This window comes from Saccostrea cucullata, unplaced genomic scaffold (assembly GCF_032062105.1).
Source record: "Saccostrea cucullata isolate Sc308-1 unplaced genomic scaffold, CSIRO_AGI_Scuc_v1 ctg4176, whole genome shotgun sequence".
In the NCBI taxonomy this organism is placed as follows: Eukaryota; Metazoa; Mollusca; class Bivalvia; order Ostreida; family Ostreidae; genus Saccostrea; species Saccostrea cuccullata.
In genome coordinates, this window is record NW_026931266.1 from 1 (window position 1) to 18,379 (window position 18,379).

General features: G+C 33.3%; 1 pseudogene; it reads left to right on the forward strand.

Annotated features, from left to right (window-relative positions):
* Positions 1–1,673: 1,673 nt before the first annotated feature.
* On the forward strand, positions 1,674–18,379 carry LOC134232035 (uncharacterized; annotated as a pseudogene).

The window sequence follows — 18,379 nt, forward strand, 5'->3', positions numbered from 1 at the left end:
TTAACTTTGCACTTAAGTGATCACAGCACCAAAGAGTGTTTTATTTTATTTTTTGAATTGTGTTTATGCTTATTTATTTGTAATAATTCCCAGATAGCAGAACATCGTTGGCCCAATCTTACATTATGGTTCTATTATCTATGTTGGGTTACCTTGATTGGACCAACGATGGCCAAACATGGAATTTTGATAACTCGTTATGTATAATGGTGCGCTAATGTTGGGCTAACTGTTGGCATTATATCATAAAACTATTATCATGAGAGAAAATGTTTGTTTGGGGATTGGCATCGGCCCTACGTTGGCCCAAGATACCATGACTGAGCATCATGGGTAGACAACAACCGGGCTACTTGTAATATCCACGCCATGTTTAATCTGACACGAGCGAGCGTAATGAGACAGATACCTTGCAAATCTGCATCCATTTTGTAAGTATTTATAATATGTTTGCCTCGGCACAACTGAATTAACGTTTAGTTTTTTAAACGATATCATGTACAAATCTGTGTAAATCAGACACTGGGAAGTGCAGAGGCCAGGTGCTGTTGGGTCAACACTGTACCCCAGATAGCATGCTAACATAGGGCCAACGTTGGGCCAATGTAATCGGTTACATCGGGCCAATGTTGGCAAATGATATTGACCCAATTTAAGTTTGCTTATCGACCCAATGTTGGCCCGATATGTAGGGCCAACGTTGGCCCAATGTAGAGTATTATTTCTACAGATATTGGCCCAACGTTGCGCCAACATTGGCCCAATAAATGCGACATTGTTGGCGACACGTCAACAAGAACATTGGGCCGATGTTGGCAAATGACGTTGGCCCCGTGTCATTTTGATCCTTGTCCCAATGTTGGCCCGATATATTGGACCAAAATTGGGCCAATGTGTATAAACATTTAATTGTTACAAATCTATATTAACAAATCTTATCGTCTCTCCATCGTCTCTCCAATCAGAAATAAATCTACAACCAACCCTGCTTGAAAATACAAGCTAGCTAAAATAAATTTAAAATTCTTATAATTTATCAAAACAAAATAAATTATCAGCGATTAAATTTTTGTTTCTATACAAGAAAAATAAATGAAAGTATAAAATAACAACCGTGTTTTGATACAGTTAAAACAATAAATAATTTGTCCCTTATTTAGATTGAAATTTGTGTCTAGTAGAATGCATTTCAGAAGTCTACCACCTAATTTACTTATATACACTTAACGTCGAGTACATGATCAAACATTTTGAAAATGTTGAACTTGTTGAAGTTTAAACAAAATTAATTCAGTACTAAACATATATTGGGTTCTTTCATTTAAAATTTGTTCAGTGTAACGACAAATTTTCAATACAGGTATTTTATATGGGGCAACGTTGAATCAAAATCGTTGTGATGATGATGATCAAGCGTAAAAATGTTATGCATAAATGCCTTCATCACGCAAGCTAATACTTAATTACACCATGAAATAAAAAAGAAGGTTATTCCTTAATTGACAGCTGAAACATATAGGGATTTACTTGTAAATTTAATCGTATGTTTACTCTTTACTGAAAAAGTAACAAATGTATTAAGTACCAAATACTACAATTTTAGTGCTACTGGAGATTCTAAAAAGACATTGAGAACACAATCAAAGAATAGCTAAGGTATGCCATGGACAGGGATGGGGGAGGAAGAAACAGAGAAGAAAAGAAGGGGGAGGAGGAGACTCAGGAGGAGAGAGAAGAAGAGACTTAGGAGAGGGATCAGATGGAAAGTGGCAGTGCCTAACATTTTTCTGTAATATAGTGTGACATACCTGTAGTTCTACCCTTTTCTGTGTCTGTATATTTGTCGGTTACAAACACGATGCAGATGCCAGAAACATTTTTGTGTAAGTGATCAAAATGACGGGATTCATTTTAGTATTATTTTAAGAACAGAGGTTTTTTGATTATTTGTTAGACGTGCTTATTGATACCTGTAAACTTAACAACTTGTGCATAAATTTACAGCAGAGAGGGAGTATACAGTCATGTAACCCTACATGTATCGCATGTATTGAAGTGAGCACCAACTTTTAGTTCTTTATTAATCTTTTCTTCATGCACTGAGCAATAAAATTATAGTATGTTATAATTTAATTTTATATTTTGATTTCTTTTTCCTCAGTTTTCCTCAGTTTTTTAATTAATGTAGAGCTACTTACAATGCAATACTTGTTGATGGCAATTCTATGAGATATTGAAAATATGTATTAAACTATTAATCTAGCATATATACTGAAAGGAAAAAGAAACGCACAAGAACATGATATGGGAAAATTTTCTGACTATGTGACCGAAAATTATGAAAATTGGTCAGTTGTTTATTTTGGTTACTTTGCACTAAAATCACTTGTCAAAACTACTCAAGCATGAAATGTATGGCATTACGTAGGGGAAATGATAAATAGTCAAAAACACGTGCATGTTAATGATGATAATTTTTAATTCAGTATATATGTTTTTTGTTGTTAAACGTCCCTCTCGGGAAATTTCTTATATATATATGCAGACGCCAACACTTGCCGGTGGAGGGCTGTAATTTTATACCTACACTCGGGCCTTCAGTCTTAAGGCCATTGAACAGTGATGGGTCCCTTTCGTACCAACACCTTCTATAAAGCAGACTTCGGTTTATACGGTCTCATCGAAGGACGGTGTCCCGCAGTGGATTTGAACCCGCGTCGTAAGGAACATGCAGCGCCTTCCGAACAAACAGTATAGCCACTGCGACATGCGGGCAACTTCTCAATGGATAACGTACTAGATCTGTTAAATCTTGGAAACTATAATCTTTGTCTCTTTCTTTCTCCAGCAAATTCTTGATGTTGAACGTTTATAATTTGAATTGTCTTTATTGACTTTGTCACCCATGAAAAAGCAATTTGCTTTGCGCAGATGATTTCTATCTTCTGAATCTATCTTGATGCGAAAAGTGAAGAATCAATGTCAACACAGATAACAACCACGTGCTTAGAAGAAACACCGGGAACTTACAACCTCATTAAGATAAATGCAGAAATAGAATTATTCAATTTCTATCAAACATCTCTGTACTTATTAGCACAGAATAGTACATTATTTGATAAAATTTCAAAAATAATATGACTTTTCTTTTCTTTAAAGCTCACCTGAGCCAAAGGCTCAAGCGAGCTTTTCTGATCAAAATTTGTCCATTGTCTGTCGTTGTCTTAGTTGTAAACTTTTCACATTTTCATCTTCTTCTCAATTTAAGAACCACTGGGCCAATTTCAACCAAACTTGCTGCAAAGTATCCTTGGGTAAAAGGGATTCAAGTTTGTTCAAATGAAGGGTCACACCCTTGTCCAAGGAGAGATAAGTACGAAATAGAGAAAAATCAGTGGCATTTTAAAAAAAAATTCTCCTCAAGAACTACTGGGCCAGGAAAGATAAAATTTTGTGGAATCATCCTAGGTAGTGTAGATTCAAGTTTGTTCAAATCATGACCCCGGGGTAGGTTGGGGTTAAAATGGCCGATCAAAGTTTTACATAGGAATATATAGGATTTTTTTTAAAATCTTCTTTTCAAGAACCATTGAGACAGGAAAGATGAAATTTATGTTTGGTTTGTTTTGAACTTATTTTATTGACAATATGTCATAGGGATTGGACACAAGTTCCAAAAACTTAGAAAGTCCTCTAAGAAAGTCCATTTATGGTTTTTATGATTTATGTGAAATCATCCTCTGGTAGTTCAACTTTGTTTAAATCATTATCCCGGGGCTAGGATTGTGCCATGATGGCCGATCAAAGTATTACATAGGAATATAGGAAAAATCTTTAAAAATCTTCTCAAGAATCTCTGGGCCAGGAAAGATGAAACTCATGATCGAGGAATCATCCTCAGGTAGTGTAGATTCAAATTTGTTCAAATCTTGACCCCCAGGAAAGGGTTGGGCCAAAATGGCCGATCAAAGGAATATATAGGAAAAATGTTTAAATATATTCTCAAGAACCATTGAGACAGGAAAGATGAAACTCATGTGAAATTATCCTCAGGTAGTATACATTCAAATTTGTTCAAATCATGACCCCCGGGGCTAGGTTGGGACCACATTGGCCGACCAATTTTTGTCTTAGGAATATAGGGAAACCTTTTACAATCTTCTTTTAAAGTACTTCAAAGCCATGATTAGTGATATTTATATGGAATCATCCTCGGGTAGTGTAGATTCTAGTTTGTTCAAATCATGATCCCTTGGAGGGTTAAAATTCAAGCCCCCCCCCCCACCTCAGTAAACTTTTAGTTCTGATCTGATATGTGCTTTTCCTAGCCGATATGCTCAGGTGAGCACTGTGGTCCCTGGGCCTCTTGTTTATTTAAAATAATTATTTTATATACTAAAATCAAAAGGTCAACAATTGGTCAAAAGGTGTGAATCCATACATTAATCTGTCATTGATATAATTGCAGTAAAAATATATTTAACAATACAAAAAACTGATGTATCTGATTGAAAAATTAAATCCTCTTTTATTTTCTTTTGTGAATAAATTGAACCGCCTTCAATTAGTGCTGCTGCATACCTTTTTGATAGCAATATTTAACATGCTAAAATTAATTAGGAGAAAACCAATTTGAATACATTCTATGTATCTATCCTTTCAATTGTCTGTCAAATACTGTTTGTGTTTAGTAGAAATCAAACTATCATTTAATTGATTACCAAGTGAAAGTAGGGGAGAAAATGAGGACATTATTAATGCAACATGTATTGCTTCCTGTTCTTAGCTGCGAAGTATAGCCAAGAGCCTTCAATACTTTTATCAAAATATATGAACTGATAAACAAATCGCATACCTTGCTGACCAGTCACACCCGCCGTGTGATGATTGTCATGATAGGGAAATAACGGGAAAATTCGTCGTCAACTCGGTGTATAAATAATGGAATAAAACTTCAGTCAGCATTTGACTCAATGATAAATTGTATTTGCTGACAAGGTCATTGTATCGAACATAGAACTTTCGAAATGCATGATGACTAGTACTACTTTAAACGAGACTGATGATATTCTTGTTTCATCCATATGCTGGTGATGAAGGTGCATAAGTAAGGGAAATCGACAAGAAAAGTTAAAGTCTTCACGTTTATCATAGAGTTTGGTTGTTAGATTACCGTTTACGTCTTTTTCAAGTAAAATATCCAAGTATGAAACAGATATTTTAGACTCCGTGGTATCTTTTATCTCTAGCTCACCAGAATATATATCGTGTCAATTTTTCGGAACAAAACCTTTGAATGATAAAAAACAACACCCAATATACTAGTAATGATTAATTTATGCTCCTCAGTGAATTAATATTCATTGGGGTTCTGCAAGCCAAAAAAAATCCATACCAAATAGATTTATCATGTAAATTTTGAATTTACTAGGGGGAGGTAAAGTTATTATGTTGTAAATTTTGCATTTACCTTCCCCTAGTAAATTCTAAATTTACAACATGATACATTGATTATGATGCTACTATTCAAGTTTGCAATCAAATGTATAAAGCTGGGAAGGAGTATAATGTACAGTCTCTTTACATTTGAAAGTTAAAAATATATCAGGAGACACAGATTTAAAGTTTTATTGTATAGAAAAAGAAGTCAAATTTCTAGGGGGGTCCTTTTTCAACGTGTGTGGAGTTGTAGAATTACTGGTTGGAATGTTTTTCTATGGTCGAAAAATGACCCTCCCAGATAGCAGGATGTTATTGGACCTTTGTTGGGCCAACAACGCTCCTTATGTTGGGCCACTGTTTGAATTTAACATTGGGCCATCGGTAATTTGCTCATCGGCCCTTAATCAAACCAACATGTTGGCTTATTGTTGGGCCAATGTTACAGTTAATATTGGGCCTCTGTTGGGCCAATGTATTATTTCAATATTGGGCAAACGTCATTTTTGTACAATTGGGCCATTGTAAGCAACTAATGTTGGGCCAACGGTAATTTGCTCATCGGCCCTTAATCAGACCAACTTGATGGCTTATTGTTGGACCAACGAACGGATATCATTGAGCCATTGTTGGGCCACTTATTCTTTCAATATTAGGTAAACATCATTTTTGGGCCAACGTTGGTTTGTATCTTATTGGCTCTCCATCATGACAACTCATTTGCTCTTCACTGGTTGGCCATTTGTCCTCAAAATTGACAAACAAATATATACAATAAGGTTATACTAGTTTTGTAGTACAGTTTAATGGTAAAAGCCCTTTAATACTATCTTTATATGCTATGTATGCAAGATTAATAGTTTAATAATATTCTCAGTATCTCATAGAATAGTCATCAACAAGTATTGCATTGTAAGTTGCTCTACATTGATTAAAAAACTGAGGAAAAAGAAATCAAAATATAAAATTAAATTATAACATACTATAATTTTATTGCTCAGTGCATGAAGAAAACATTAAAGAATTAAAAGTTGATGCTCACTTCAGGCGGTACATGTAGGGTTACATGACTGTATACTCCTTCTCTGATGTAAATTATGCACAAGTTCAGTAAATTACAGGTATCAATAAGCACGTCTAACAAATAAACAAAGCCTTCCTGTTCTTAAAATAATACTAAAATGAATTCCGTCATTTTGTTTACTTACACAAAAAAATGTTTCTGGCATCTGCATCGTGTTTATAACCGACAAACAGACACTAAAGAGGGTAGAACTACAGGTGTGTCACACTATATTACATAAAAAAGTTAGGCACTGCCACTTTCTATCTGATCCCTCTCCTAAGTCTCCATTTCCTCTTTCCAAGTCTCCTCCTCCCCCTTCTTTTCTTCTCTGTGTGTTTCTTCCTCCCCCATCCCTGTCCTTGGCATACCTTAGCCATTCTTTGATTGTGTTCTCCATGTCTTTTTAGAATCTCCACTAGCACTAAAATTGTAATATTTGGTACTTAATACATTTGTTACTTTTCTCAGTAAAGAGTAAACATACGATTAAATTTACAAGTATATCACTATATGTTTAAGCTGTCAATTAAGGAATAACCGTCTTTTTTGTTTCTTGGTGTGATTAAGTGATTAGCTTGCGTGATGATGGCATTTATGCATAATATTTATACGCTTGATAATCATCATCACAACAATTTTGATTCAATGTTGCCCCATATAAAATACATGTATTGAAAATTTGTCGTTACACTGAACAAATTTTAAATGAAAGAACCCAATTTACTTTTAGTACTGAATAAATTTTCTTTTAACTTCAGCAAGTTCAACATTTTCAAAATGTTTGATCATGTACTCGACGTTAAGTGTATATAAGTAAATTAAGTGGTAGACTTCGGAAATGTATTCTACTAGACACAAATTTCAATTTAAATAAGGAGCAAATTATTTATTGTTTTAACTGTATCAAAACACATTTTTATACTTTCATTTATTTTTCTTGTATAGAAACAAAAAGTTTAATCACTGATAATTTATTTTGTTTTGATAAATTATAAGAATTTTAAATCTATTTTAGCTAGCTTGATTTTTCAAGTAGGATTGGTTGTAGATATATTTCTGATTGTAGAGACGATCAAATTTGTTAATATACAGATTTGTTACAATTAAATGTTTATACACATAGGCCCAATGTTGGTCCAATGTATCGGGCCAACATAGGGCCAAGGAGCAAAATGACACTGGGCTAACGTCATTTGCCAACATCGGCCCAATGTTCTTGTTGACGTTTCGCCAACAATGTCGCATTCATTGGGCCAATGTTGGCGCAACGTTGGGCCAATATCTGTAGAAATAACACTCTACATTGGGCCAACGTTGGCCAACATATCGGGCTAACATTGGGCCGATGAGCAAACTTAAATTGGGACAATGCCATTTGCCAACATTGGCCCGATGTAACCGATTACATTGGCCCAACGTTGGTCCGATGTAACCGATTACATTGGCCCAACGTTGGTCCAATGTTAGCATGCTATCGATACAGTGTTGACCCAACAGCACCTGGCCTCTGTACTTCCCCGTGTCTGATTTACACAGATTTGTACATGATATCGTTTAAAAACTAAACGTTAATTCAGCTGTGCCGAGGCAAACATATTATTAATACTTACAAAGTGGATGCAGATATGCAAGGTATCAGTCTCATTACGCTCGTGTCAGATTAAAAATGGCGCGGATATTACAAGTAGCCCGGTTGTTGTCTATCCATGATGCTCAGTCAGATTCATGGTATATTGGGCCAACGTAGAACCGATGCCAATCCCCAAACAGATATTTTCTCTCATGATAATAGTTTAATGATATAATGCCAACAGTTAGAGCAACATTAATGCACTATTATACATGACCAACTATCAATATTCCATGTTGGGCCATTGTTGGCCCAATCAAGGTAACCCAACATAGATAATACAACCATAATGTAAGATTGGGCCAACGGTGTTCTGCCATATGGGTTATTACAAATAAATAAGCATATACACAATTCAAAAAATAGAATAAAACACTCTTTGGTGCTTGATCACTTAAGTGCAAAGTTAAAATGTTGAAAATATCATATCTAAACAAAAGCAGTCATCCAATGATAAGCATGGACATAGAAAGTCCTCTTAACTATTTCAGAATGTGCCAACGTTGTCCCAACGTAAAGCTCAGCAGCTAATTATAAAATTGACACCATCAATTAGTTGGCAGTATAATAATTGGGCCAACGTTGGCCCAATATAAATATCCCATCTTTGAAACACCTAAACAAAATAACACTTGTGTGTATTACAAACATTGTGCCAAAGTTGGGCCAACATACTACTACCAACTTCATAGGACATGTTCTTTAAGGGTGTATTATAAACAATGGGCCAATGTTGGGCCAACATACTACTACCAACTTAGGACACGTTCTTTAAGGATGTATTAAAAACATTGTGCCAACGTTGGGCAACCATACTACTACCAACTTGATAGGACACGTTCTTTAAGGGTGTATAACAAACAATGGGCCAACGTGGGCCAACATACTACTACAAACTTGATAAGGCACTTTCTTTAAGGGTGTATTACAAACAATGGGCCAATGTTGGGCCAACATACTACTACCAACTTGTAAATACACTTTCTTTAAGGTTGTATTATAAACATTGGTCCAACGTTGGGCCAACGCCATGATCCTTCCTTCTTTGGAAACTAAAGTGAATGGAAGTTGCTTACGTTGGACCAACGTTGGGCCAACATAGGAATTCCGTCATAGTCGAGAAGGTTGACTTGGTAACAGTGGTCCAACGTTGGCCCAACGTTCTTCCCCCAACGTCAACCATACAACCTTTAACAAATGTTGGCCCAACATAGTCATGCAATCTGGGCTATACTTGTCGTAGAATATTGACCCTGGATCATTTTTCTACGTAGAAAAATTCTAAGGGGGTCACATTTCGTCGATACACCGGTGGAGGGCTGCAATATTATACCTTCACTCGACACTCAGGGTCATTGAATAGTGAAGGATCCATTTGGTGCCAATTTATCACCTTCTATAAAGTTGACCTCGGTTTACTGGGTATACGGTTTCATCGAAGGACCGGTATCCATGTCCCACAGTGGATTTGAACCTGCGTCGTAAGAAACAGCTCCTTCCTCCGAGCAAACAGTATTTACTACTGCGCCCTTTGGCGACTCCTAAATAGAAATCGTATATAATATACTATGTGATCTTTTTTTCTATTAAAAATTGGTGTTGGTGTAGGTTTCTGTTTTTGAGTTGTCTGTATTGGCATTTTGTGACCCATGAAAATGTAATTTGCTTAGTGCAGATGATTTCTATCATCTGAATCTGTTATCTTGATGCAAAATGTGAAGAATCAATGTCAATACAGATAACAATCACGTGCTCTAACAAGACCGGGAACTTACAACCTTACCTCATCAAGATAATTCCAAAAATAGAATTACTAGTATTCAATTTCTATCAAACATCTCTGTACTACTGGAACACAAAAGTGCATTTTTTTATTACAAAAGACGAGGTTTTTTTTCCAAATAATATAACTTTTATTTCCTTTTTTATATATATATACTAGAATCAAAAGGTCAAAGGCAAAAGGTATTAATCTGTTAATGATATAAATACAGTGAAATACATTAAATGATATAAAATTCTGATGTATCTCTGATTGAAAAATTAAATCATTTTATATTTCTTTTGTGAATAAATTAAACCCCCTTCAATTAGCTTTGCTACATACCTTTTTTGATAGCAATATTAAACATGCTAAAATTTATTAGAAAACCAATTTGAATATGAATACATGTATATCTGTCCTTATTTCTGTCTGTCCATTAATCTATGCGTTTAGCAGTCTCAATCAACTCATCATGTGGTTGATTACCAAATTTTGAGAGAAAATGAGGACATAAAGCTGCATATATTGTTTCCTGTTCTCAGCTGCATTAGGTATCTTACATGTAGTAACAATTAATCAATCGGGATCTTCATACTCTGATTAGAATATACAGCTTAACAAACTTTTTAAGCTCACATGGTTTTTCGCACAAATTAAGGTCACATTGTCGTAATAAAAATTACCATTTTGGAACTGCAGTACAATGGCATAACCCTTCGTTATTTTACATATATAATGTCAAGCATAAATGTCCTTTAAAATCATTATCTTAAGTTTTCAAAGTGGATGTTTTAAAGGAAAAATTATAAATAAATGGTAGGATGTTTCGACTATACGATTCTACCATAGGTTTTTACTAATTGTAGAAAACAAGCTTTCCTTGATCCCATGTAGTTTTTTAGAGGATATTTAAACAATCTTTGCTCATTTACCATACTCCTCTTGGTTTCGTCGAAATGTAGCGCCGAAAAGCGATATCATCCGAGAGAAAAGGAAACCACACTAAAGCATAGGATAATAAGTTTTATTTTTTTGAATAGTAAATTTTCTGTGGAAAGGAAGATTCTTCTGTATTACAGTTTGAAATATTGCAGTGCATGATTGTAGAGATTTGACTCTTAAAAATCCCACCTTATTAAAATAGAAAGAAGTCAAACAGATGAAAAATACTATTACCAACCCGAGTTAAAGAGTCAAAATGTACAGAAAATACAAAATACAGTAGCTGTACTGTACCCATGTCTCCCTTTTTCCCCCAAAAGCTATTACTTTCAAAAAAAACGGATAAAAAGACAGTTACACTTAAAAAATACAAAAATTCAAATGAGAATAGTTTTTATTTTTCAGCCATGAATACATCAAAGTTCTACCAATTGATTTGTGAATTATGTTTCAGTAAATGAAATAAAACTCAAGTTATGTAAACAAATACTTCTAAAATGTATTTTGTTGTCTCGATACACAATATTATATCATATCAATGTGACCATAATTTGTGCGAAAAACCACGTGAGCTTAAAAAATTTGTTGAGCTGTACAAGAGCTATTCAACAATTTTATTAAATTTCTGAAATTTTGACTTTTTTCTTCACATTTTGCATTTTCAGTGTATTAAAATAAATTTCAAGAAAAAAATTTTTTGTGGAAAACAAATCAACTTTGTCATAATTTTATGTCATCTTCTTTATCGTGATCTTTCTCTTAAATGTGAACTTCAAAACTTTTATTCAAACTACGTTCTGTTGTACCTGTATTGGTGACTCACTATAATTTATTGTATGTCGACATTGATTTTTCTTAGATGCTGACCTCAGCGTTCTTTCTTTTGCCCTACATGGGTAAATATAAAAAAAAAACAGCTAAATGGTTCATATGAAAATTGGAAATACAATTAAATATTTCCTTTCTTTTTTTATCAAATTGATAAAGCTGCACAATATTTTGGGAAAAACAACATTTAGCAAACAGTAGGGAAGCTATTTTTTTCAGAATGTTTCTAAAAGTTATCAAATTGTGTTCTTTTTGTCATTGGTGTTACCTTATAAAATTTTGTTGTATAGAATCAATTAAAAACTTATGAATGCAAGCCATGATAAAAATGTACTAGGATTATTCAAGTTTACTGATAAGTCCAAAAGTATCGTTGTCCAGTGATGAAAATTAAGTTATCAATCATATTTGGACATTGACATGAGACAAAAATAAATAGACACACACTAAAAGATGCTGTAAATGTGGTGCCATGTGTGTACAGTTCAAAATAACAAAATTTATGACTTTTTTCAAGGAGTGAAATTAGGTAATATAAAGTTATTTCTTACATTTAGACTTATTGAAAGTAAAAAATAACAAGTTTTAGGTTGGTTACTCCACTGACTCAACTGTAACACCAATATGAAATTAGTAATACTAATGACTTAGCACTTAGCAATTAGCATTTAAACATACTATAACATGAAACTTCATGTGAAAGACAGAATACACTGCATGGCTAACATACAAAAATGAAAAAAAGTTTCTGGGATTTCATACTTAAAATTTTATAAAAAAAAGAAATCTGGTAACACCAGTGACAGAATAGTTAACTTTTATGGTAACACCAATGACTGGTGAAGTAACACCGGTGACAAGAGATATGCAGTGCTTGTTAATCATTGGTTTGAAAAAAAAATATTGTTTGTAGGGAAAAAGGGTCTCAATTGTGAAGGATATGATGTTTTAAACCCCACATTCTTCATTAGAGAACTAGTAGATAAAATGTATCAATCAAAATCTCTTGTCACCTGTTACTTCACCAGTCATTGGTGATACCATAAAAGTTAACTATTCACAGAGAGATTTATACAAACTAAGTTAAATTGACTAATTTTACTTTACTTAGGTGATAAACTCTGAGATTCATGCATGGCCAGTGAATTTTTCAGAAGGGAAAATATATTTTTTGAGCATAAAAAATGTTTTGTCATTGGTTTTACATGTATATGATCTGAAGTTGTCATTGGGATTACCATATATTTAAAACGTCTGTAAGGGGGAAAAAAATATTTATTGGAAAAAAAATCAATTTTTTCAAATACCATAAATTAGGTTTGCAAAGTAGAATAAAAATAAATAATTTTTCAATATAAGAAAAATTTTTTTGCCTCCAAAAGTACTTGTTTTGTCAATGGTGTAACCATTCCTGTATTGGTGTTAAACTTTAGAAAGTAATGCCAATGACCGTAACACCAATGACGTATTAGTCATAAAATGGTCTAATATTTCTAATTTACCCGGATAAAGAAAATTTTGCCTTCATTTTCCCCTAAAGAACATCTTTCTAAAAGAGTTCAATGAGTATCTAAAATCGTTTTGAAATAACGATGGAAACACCACGACAAAAATTTTTGTTTTTTTTTTTTTTTCTGAAGTCCATTAATATGTTCTGATCCTGAATATCAAGGAGCAGTTTCTGTTGTTTTTGGTGAGAAGTGATGTAATATGATTAGGACTGTTTATATTTCCTTATCAGGATTGATACCTCTTTTGAGCAAAAAAAAAAAGTAACACCAATGACACAACTTTCTAGTACAGTCATATTAAATGCTGTATCAGTTAAATGGAAGGTGGGGTCATATTTTTTTATTCAAAGTATATTCTATTTAACGTTTATTTTATTATACATTTTTTTCAGACAAAATTTCATATAATTTTTGGCGTATTTATCCTTATTTGAAGAGAAAAATTCCATTGACAGCATAATTTGGCTGATTGGTGTGATAAAATCATCCATTGACTTTAATGAAATTAATTATGTGAAAATTTCTATTATAAATAGGAAGTACAGATGTCAAGATTGAAAGCAACAATCCAAAATTGGGAGAAAATAAGAAATAGGATTTTACAAAGAAGTGACACATTTAGCTGTTTTTTTTTATATTGACCACTGTATATGTGTAAGTTTTTTTTTAAATAAAACCCCATAAAAGCTAATCAAGGTTCTTTATCTCTGCCACAATTTCCAAGTTATTACCTTTATCCTATGACGTTGGATTTCATCCATTCTTCATTTTCTCGAAATATTTCTTACACGGATAAATCTTTGAAGGTATTGTTGAACAATTTCTTGGCTTGAATGACGGTAAAATAAAACTACCTTAAAACGTAACTTCATAAAATATGAAGTAAACCAAGGGTAATCAAGCTTAAAGGTTCATTGAACTTGTACGTAGAACAAACATTAGCCTCTAGCATTTTTGGGATGTACAGGAGTAAGCATCCCATATCCACCCATCACCATAACCGCCTCACTGAAAAAAAACTAAGTGAAGGAGAGCTGGGAAGACTAGTAAATTTACTGTCCATACAATCACTACCTCAAAAGATACTAGGTATTGTGTAGATTTATTAGATAATATTAGTAAATCTCTAGGAACCTATAAGTACTTTCACTAGGTATCTAAGTATCTTTACGATCATCACTCAACTTTTCACTTCTTTGTACACAGAGAGGCACACTAGTTAAATCAACTGGGTAATTCTCTCAGTGCCTTGATTGCTGCTCCTTATTGTGATAGGGCTAATTAAGGGGAAACAAAAAAAATTGACTATTTGGACTGAAAGCAATGACTTCACAATGGAATACTTAATATTTGACCTAATGAAAGATTGTGTTTGCGAACAACGTCATTTTGTTAACCAAAGAAGTTGCGAATGATGACTTTCAACAAGTTTGCCTCGTTTCAGTTTAATGCCACTAGTTCGTACTTGATCTTGTATATCAAATCAAGTCAGAGACATGTACTTCATGTGCAGCCGACAATGGAATATTGCTATAAAAATAAAGAAAGTTGATGAGAGAAAAGTCGAATTCAACGGATTTTTCATAATGTTTTGTTGCAAAGTTACCATTAAAATATGTAAAATATAGTAAATAGTAAAAATAGTAAAATATGAAACAGATGTGTATGAGAGTCTATCAATCTTTGGAATATATAGACTCGACGTGGTAACGAAAATGAATATGGTTAATTAATAAATAGTTGTCGATATACCAGGTATCTAAATACTAGTATTATATTGGTCACGGCAAGAGACTTTCCTTTTTTCGATATAGATATAGAAGTTTTTGAACGAACGCTGCTTCATACGACGTTAGCATTGGTAAAAAAAGACAATTACAATGTAGTACCCAGGGTATTTCCGACAGATTGTTGGAAGACGTAATCTCCAAATCAGAAATCAGAAACTCAAAAATCTTTTAATATTAACTTATGAGTACAAGATTATGTACAAACAGATTTTTTTAACAATTAAAATGGTTTATTACCTGACCAGTGACAAGGTGAGATAATTTACAAGTTCCATTTTTTATTGAAAATCCGCTGTCTATGTCAAAATTAAGAAAGTTATAATTGCTTTTGTCCTATTTTGCTATAAACTGCGACCAAAGAAACAAAGTCATTATTTACTTCTAATGGTGCAATGCAAAATAACAATGGGGAGGGGCATACGATCATGCTTTTTTTGTAATTATAGATAATACTAGTTTCATCAAACGAAAGTCAATTGCATCAAAGATATATTTTTTTAGATATAAAAATAAAATCTTTTGTCATCGTGGCTTGAAATTTTAGCTTACTAATCATATTTTGTCGTCTGTGGGTGGACACATCGATATCTTTTTAAAATGTATAAAATGAGCTGAAACCCAGGGGTCTACACAACTACTGGAAAGGTGCTCCAAAAACCAACAGTGCTACAAGAAAAGAAGGTATGTCTGTTAAATTTTCTTATAATTATTTAATTTTTACTTCCCCCCCCCCCCCCCCTAACCATTACAATTAATATTTAGTATTATAAAAAAACCCTTAAGAATTTCTTTTCGATAGTAAACTGTACGAAATATGTATTTTTTTCTGAAAAAGAATTACATAAAAAAAAGGAATCGGGAGAGGAATTTCGATTGAACAAAGATATTTTAGTTTCATGAATTTCCTGTGATTTGCCATGCTTCTATTAAACAAGAATAAGCATAAAACTGCGAAATATAATCAGTATCTAAATTATTCTATATCTTTCAAAGTATAATAGATCAAAATACGGCATACTATGTCATCGGGTTAAAAATATTATGGCGGAATAAAACGTGGCGAAGAAACTTTGTATTTAACTAATGTAAGAAACTCTCCTTAGTAAATTAAAAAAAAAACAACATTTTGGTTGATGATGTCCGGATTATTTTGTTTATTTATTCATTCATTTATTTTTCTAAGGGGGTGAGATGTTAACAAATTTTGCTGTGCACATTTATTTTTTGCTTCAGATGCATACTGCAATAATTCTAATCGTCTGCGTTTCTGAACTGCTTTTAAGTGATGGATAGTCAATTTTAAACGCAGATGCGACTGTAACGAAGTCAGCCACGGTTGGCGGAAGGATCACATGGCAGTCGGACGCCATTCACTTCTGTGTCCCAAGAGGACGCGAAAACAAGAAGTGCGAAGTAGTTAGTAAGTTCTTATAAATGTCCTTTTCCTTGGTAATAATTATTATAAAAACTATAAATACGTACTATAAACAGTGGTAAAAATGATATCATGGCCTATTTAACTTTAAAATAATATACAAATGAAATCTTTTCAGCGTAACGATAAAACTTGAATTCATATTCGAAAATTAACTGTTCATATCAAAACACTTGTTATTCATATTAGTAAATTTGTTATTAATATTCGAAAACGTATTTATACTCAAAATCGAAAATGCTGATAATGATTGTTACAATAGGGCCACACGCCTGTTCGCCTGTGTGTGTGTGTAATATGACTTAATTGATTTAATTGAAGGATCAAAATTTGGACGCTTTTGCATTTTATTTTTGCCCCTTGCATTTTTGCCCTTGCACCCTTAAACTTCCGCTTCTTTTGCACTTTCGTCTGTGCAATTTCGCCATTGAAAGCAAAATTTAGTGTGAAGGTGCGAGTTTTGCAACTGAAACAATTGTTCCAAAAAATCAGCTAGGTTATAATATGAATTACAAAATTTTAATGCAAGTATTTATATGTCATATCAGATTACAAATTTGTCGAGAATTTTTATTCCAAATTTTACAAAAGGATAAACTTTTTTGATATATATTCAAATAATTCTTGATTTAACAATTTTTTTAAATAGTTAAATTATTCTTGATTTCATTACATGCCAACATTGTAAATTTGTCAACCTTGTAAATTCTCGACCGATCGGTGCTTTTATAATGCACAGGGAATGAACCTCCATTAATTGTAATTTAATCACAGTATAGCATATGCTTTAAAAGAGAAAGAAACGTACCTATATTAATTTATACATTGGATTGACGACGCATTTGTATGTTATTTACCGATCATGACAAGGAGCACACGGGGGATGTGACCGTGGATAGGGGATGCTCACTCCTCAATGGCACCTGATCCCACCTCTGTTGTTTTTGGAGGTCCGTGTTTGCTCTGCTCCTATTTTGTATAATTGTTTATGGACTTTTAATCTTTGAATACTGTTTGTTATCGCCATATGTTTCATATTCGTGGCCCAAAGCGTACGACTACGACTAAAATTTCAACACTGTAATTTTTTTTTATAAAGATATTTTTTTTCTTAAATAATTATTTAGAATTTTATCATAAAATTATAATATAACGTAATAGAGATAATTGTCGCAACTTAGACTATAAGAGAAAAGGGATGGGGGGGGTTTAGGTTTTTTAATGTAAAGGTCCAGTGAATGATATTTAAGCATTTCTATACCCACCATACAATATATTATTACATTACCTTACATTTTTTGTGACAGATGCCACCAGAGGAATCGACTGCTCCCTATTTGGTGAACACTATCATTTACAGGGCGGCTATCAAAGAGGATAGCTGAGTGCTGCGAAAAACAAGGTAATTACATGTATATTGTTCATATTTAAAAAAAAATGAACTGGGTTAACATATAAGTGAAATTAGAAATGGTGTGACTGTTATAAATGTAAATGAATACGTTTTCCGGGGTTTATATTTGCTATTTTTTTAAAATAAGAAATGAAATTCATTTTACAGGACAACGACTCGTTAAATGTGAAAGAATACCTAATGTGTTCTCTTACAGAAGAAATATTGACATCATGCACTTCGATAAAGTCCTGAGAAAGCTAATTGTGTGGGTATCAAATTTGAATTAATACCATACAATACATAAACGAATAGAGACTTTATACTTTATTTTACCTTTATTTTATCCTCATATCATTCCTCTCTATTTTTTTTTCGTTTTTAGCAGTAGATCCATCGGACGACCACAAATTTCAAATAAGACGTTGTGTGACGTTGAATTTGATGAATTACCAATACCCACACCAAGAAACATAACAACGACAAAAGCACCAGCAACGACAAATGCGCCAACAACGACAAAAGCGCCAACAACGAACAAATGCACGACAACGACGAAGAAGAAAGCGCCAGCTCTTAA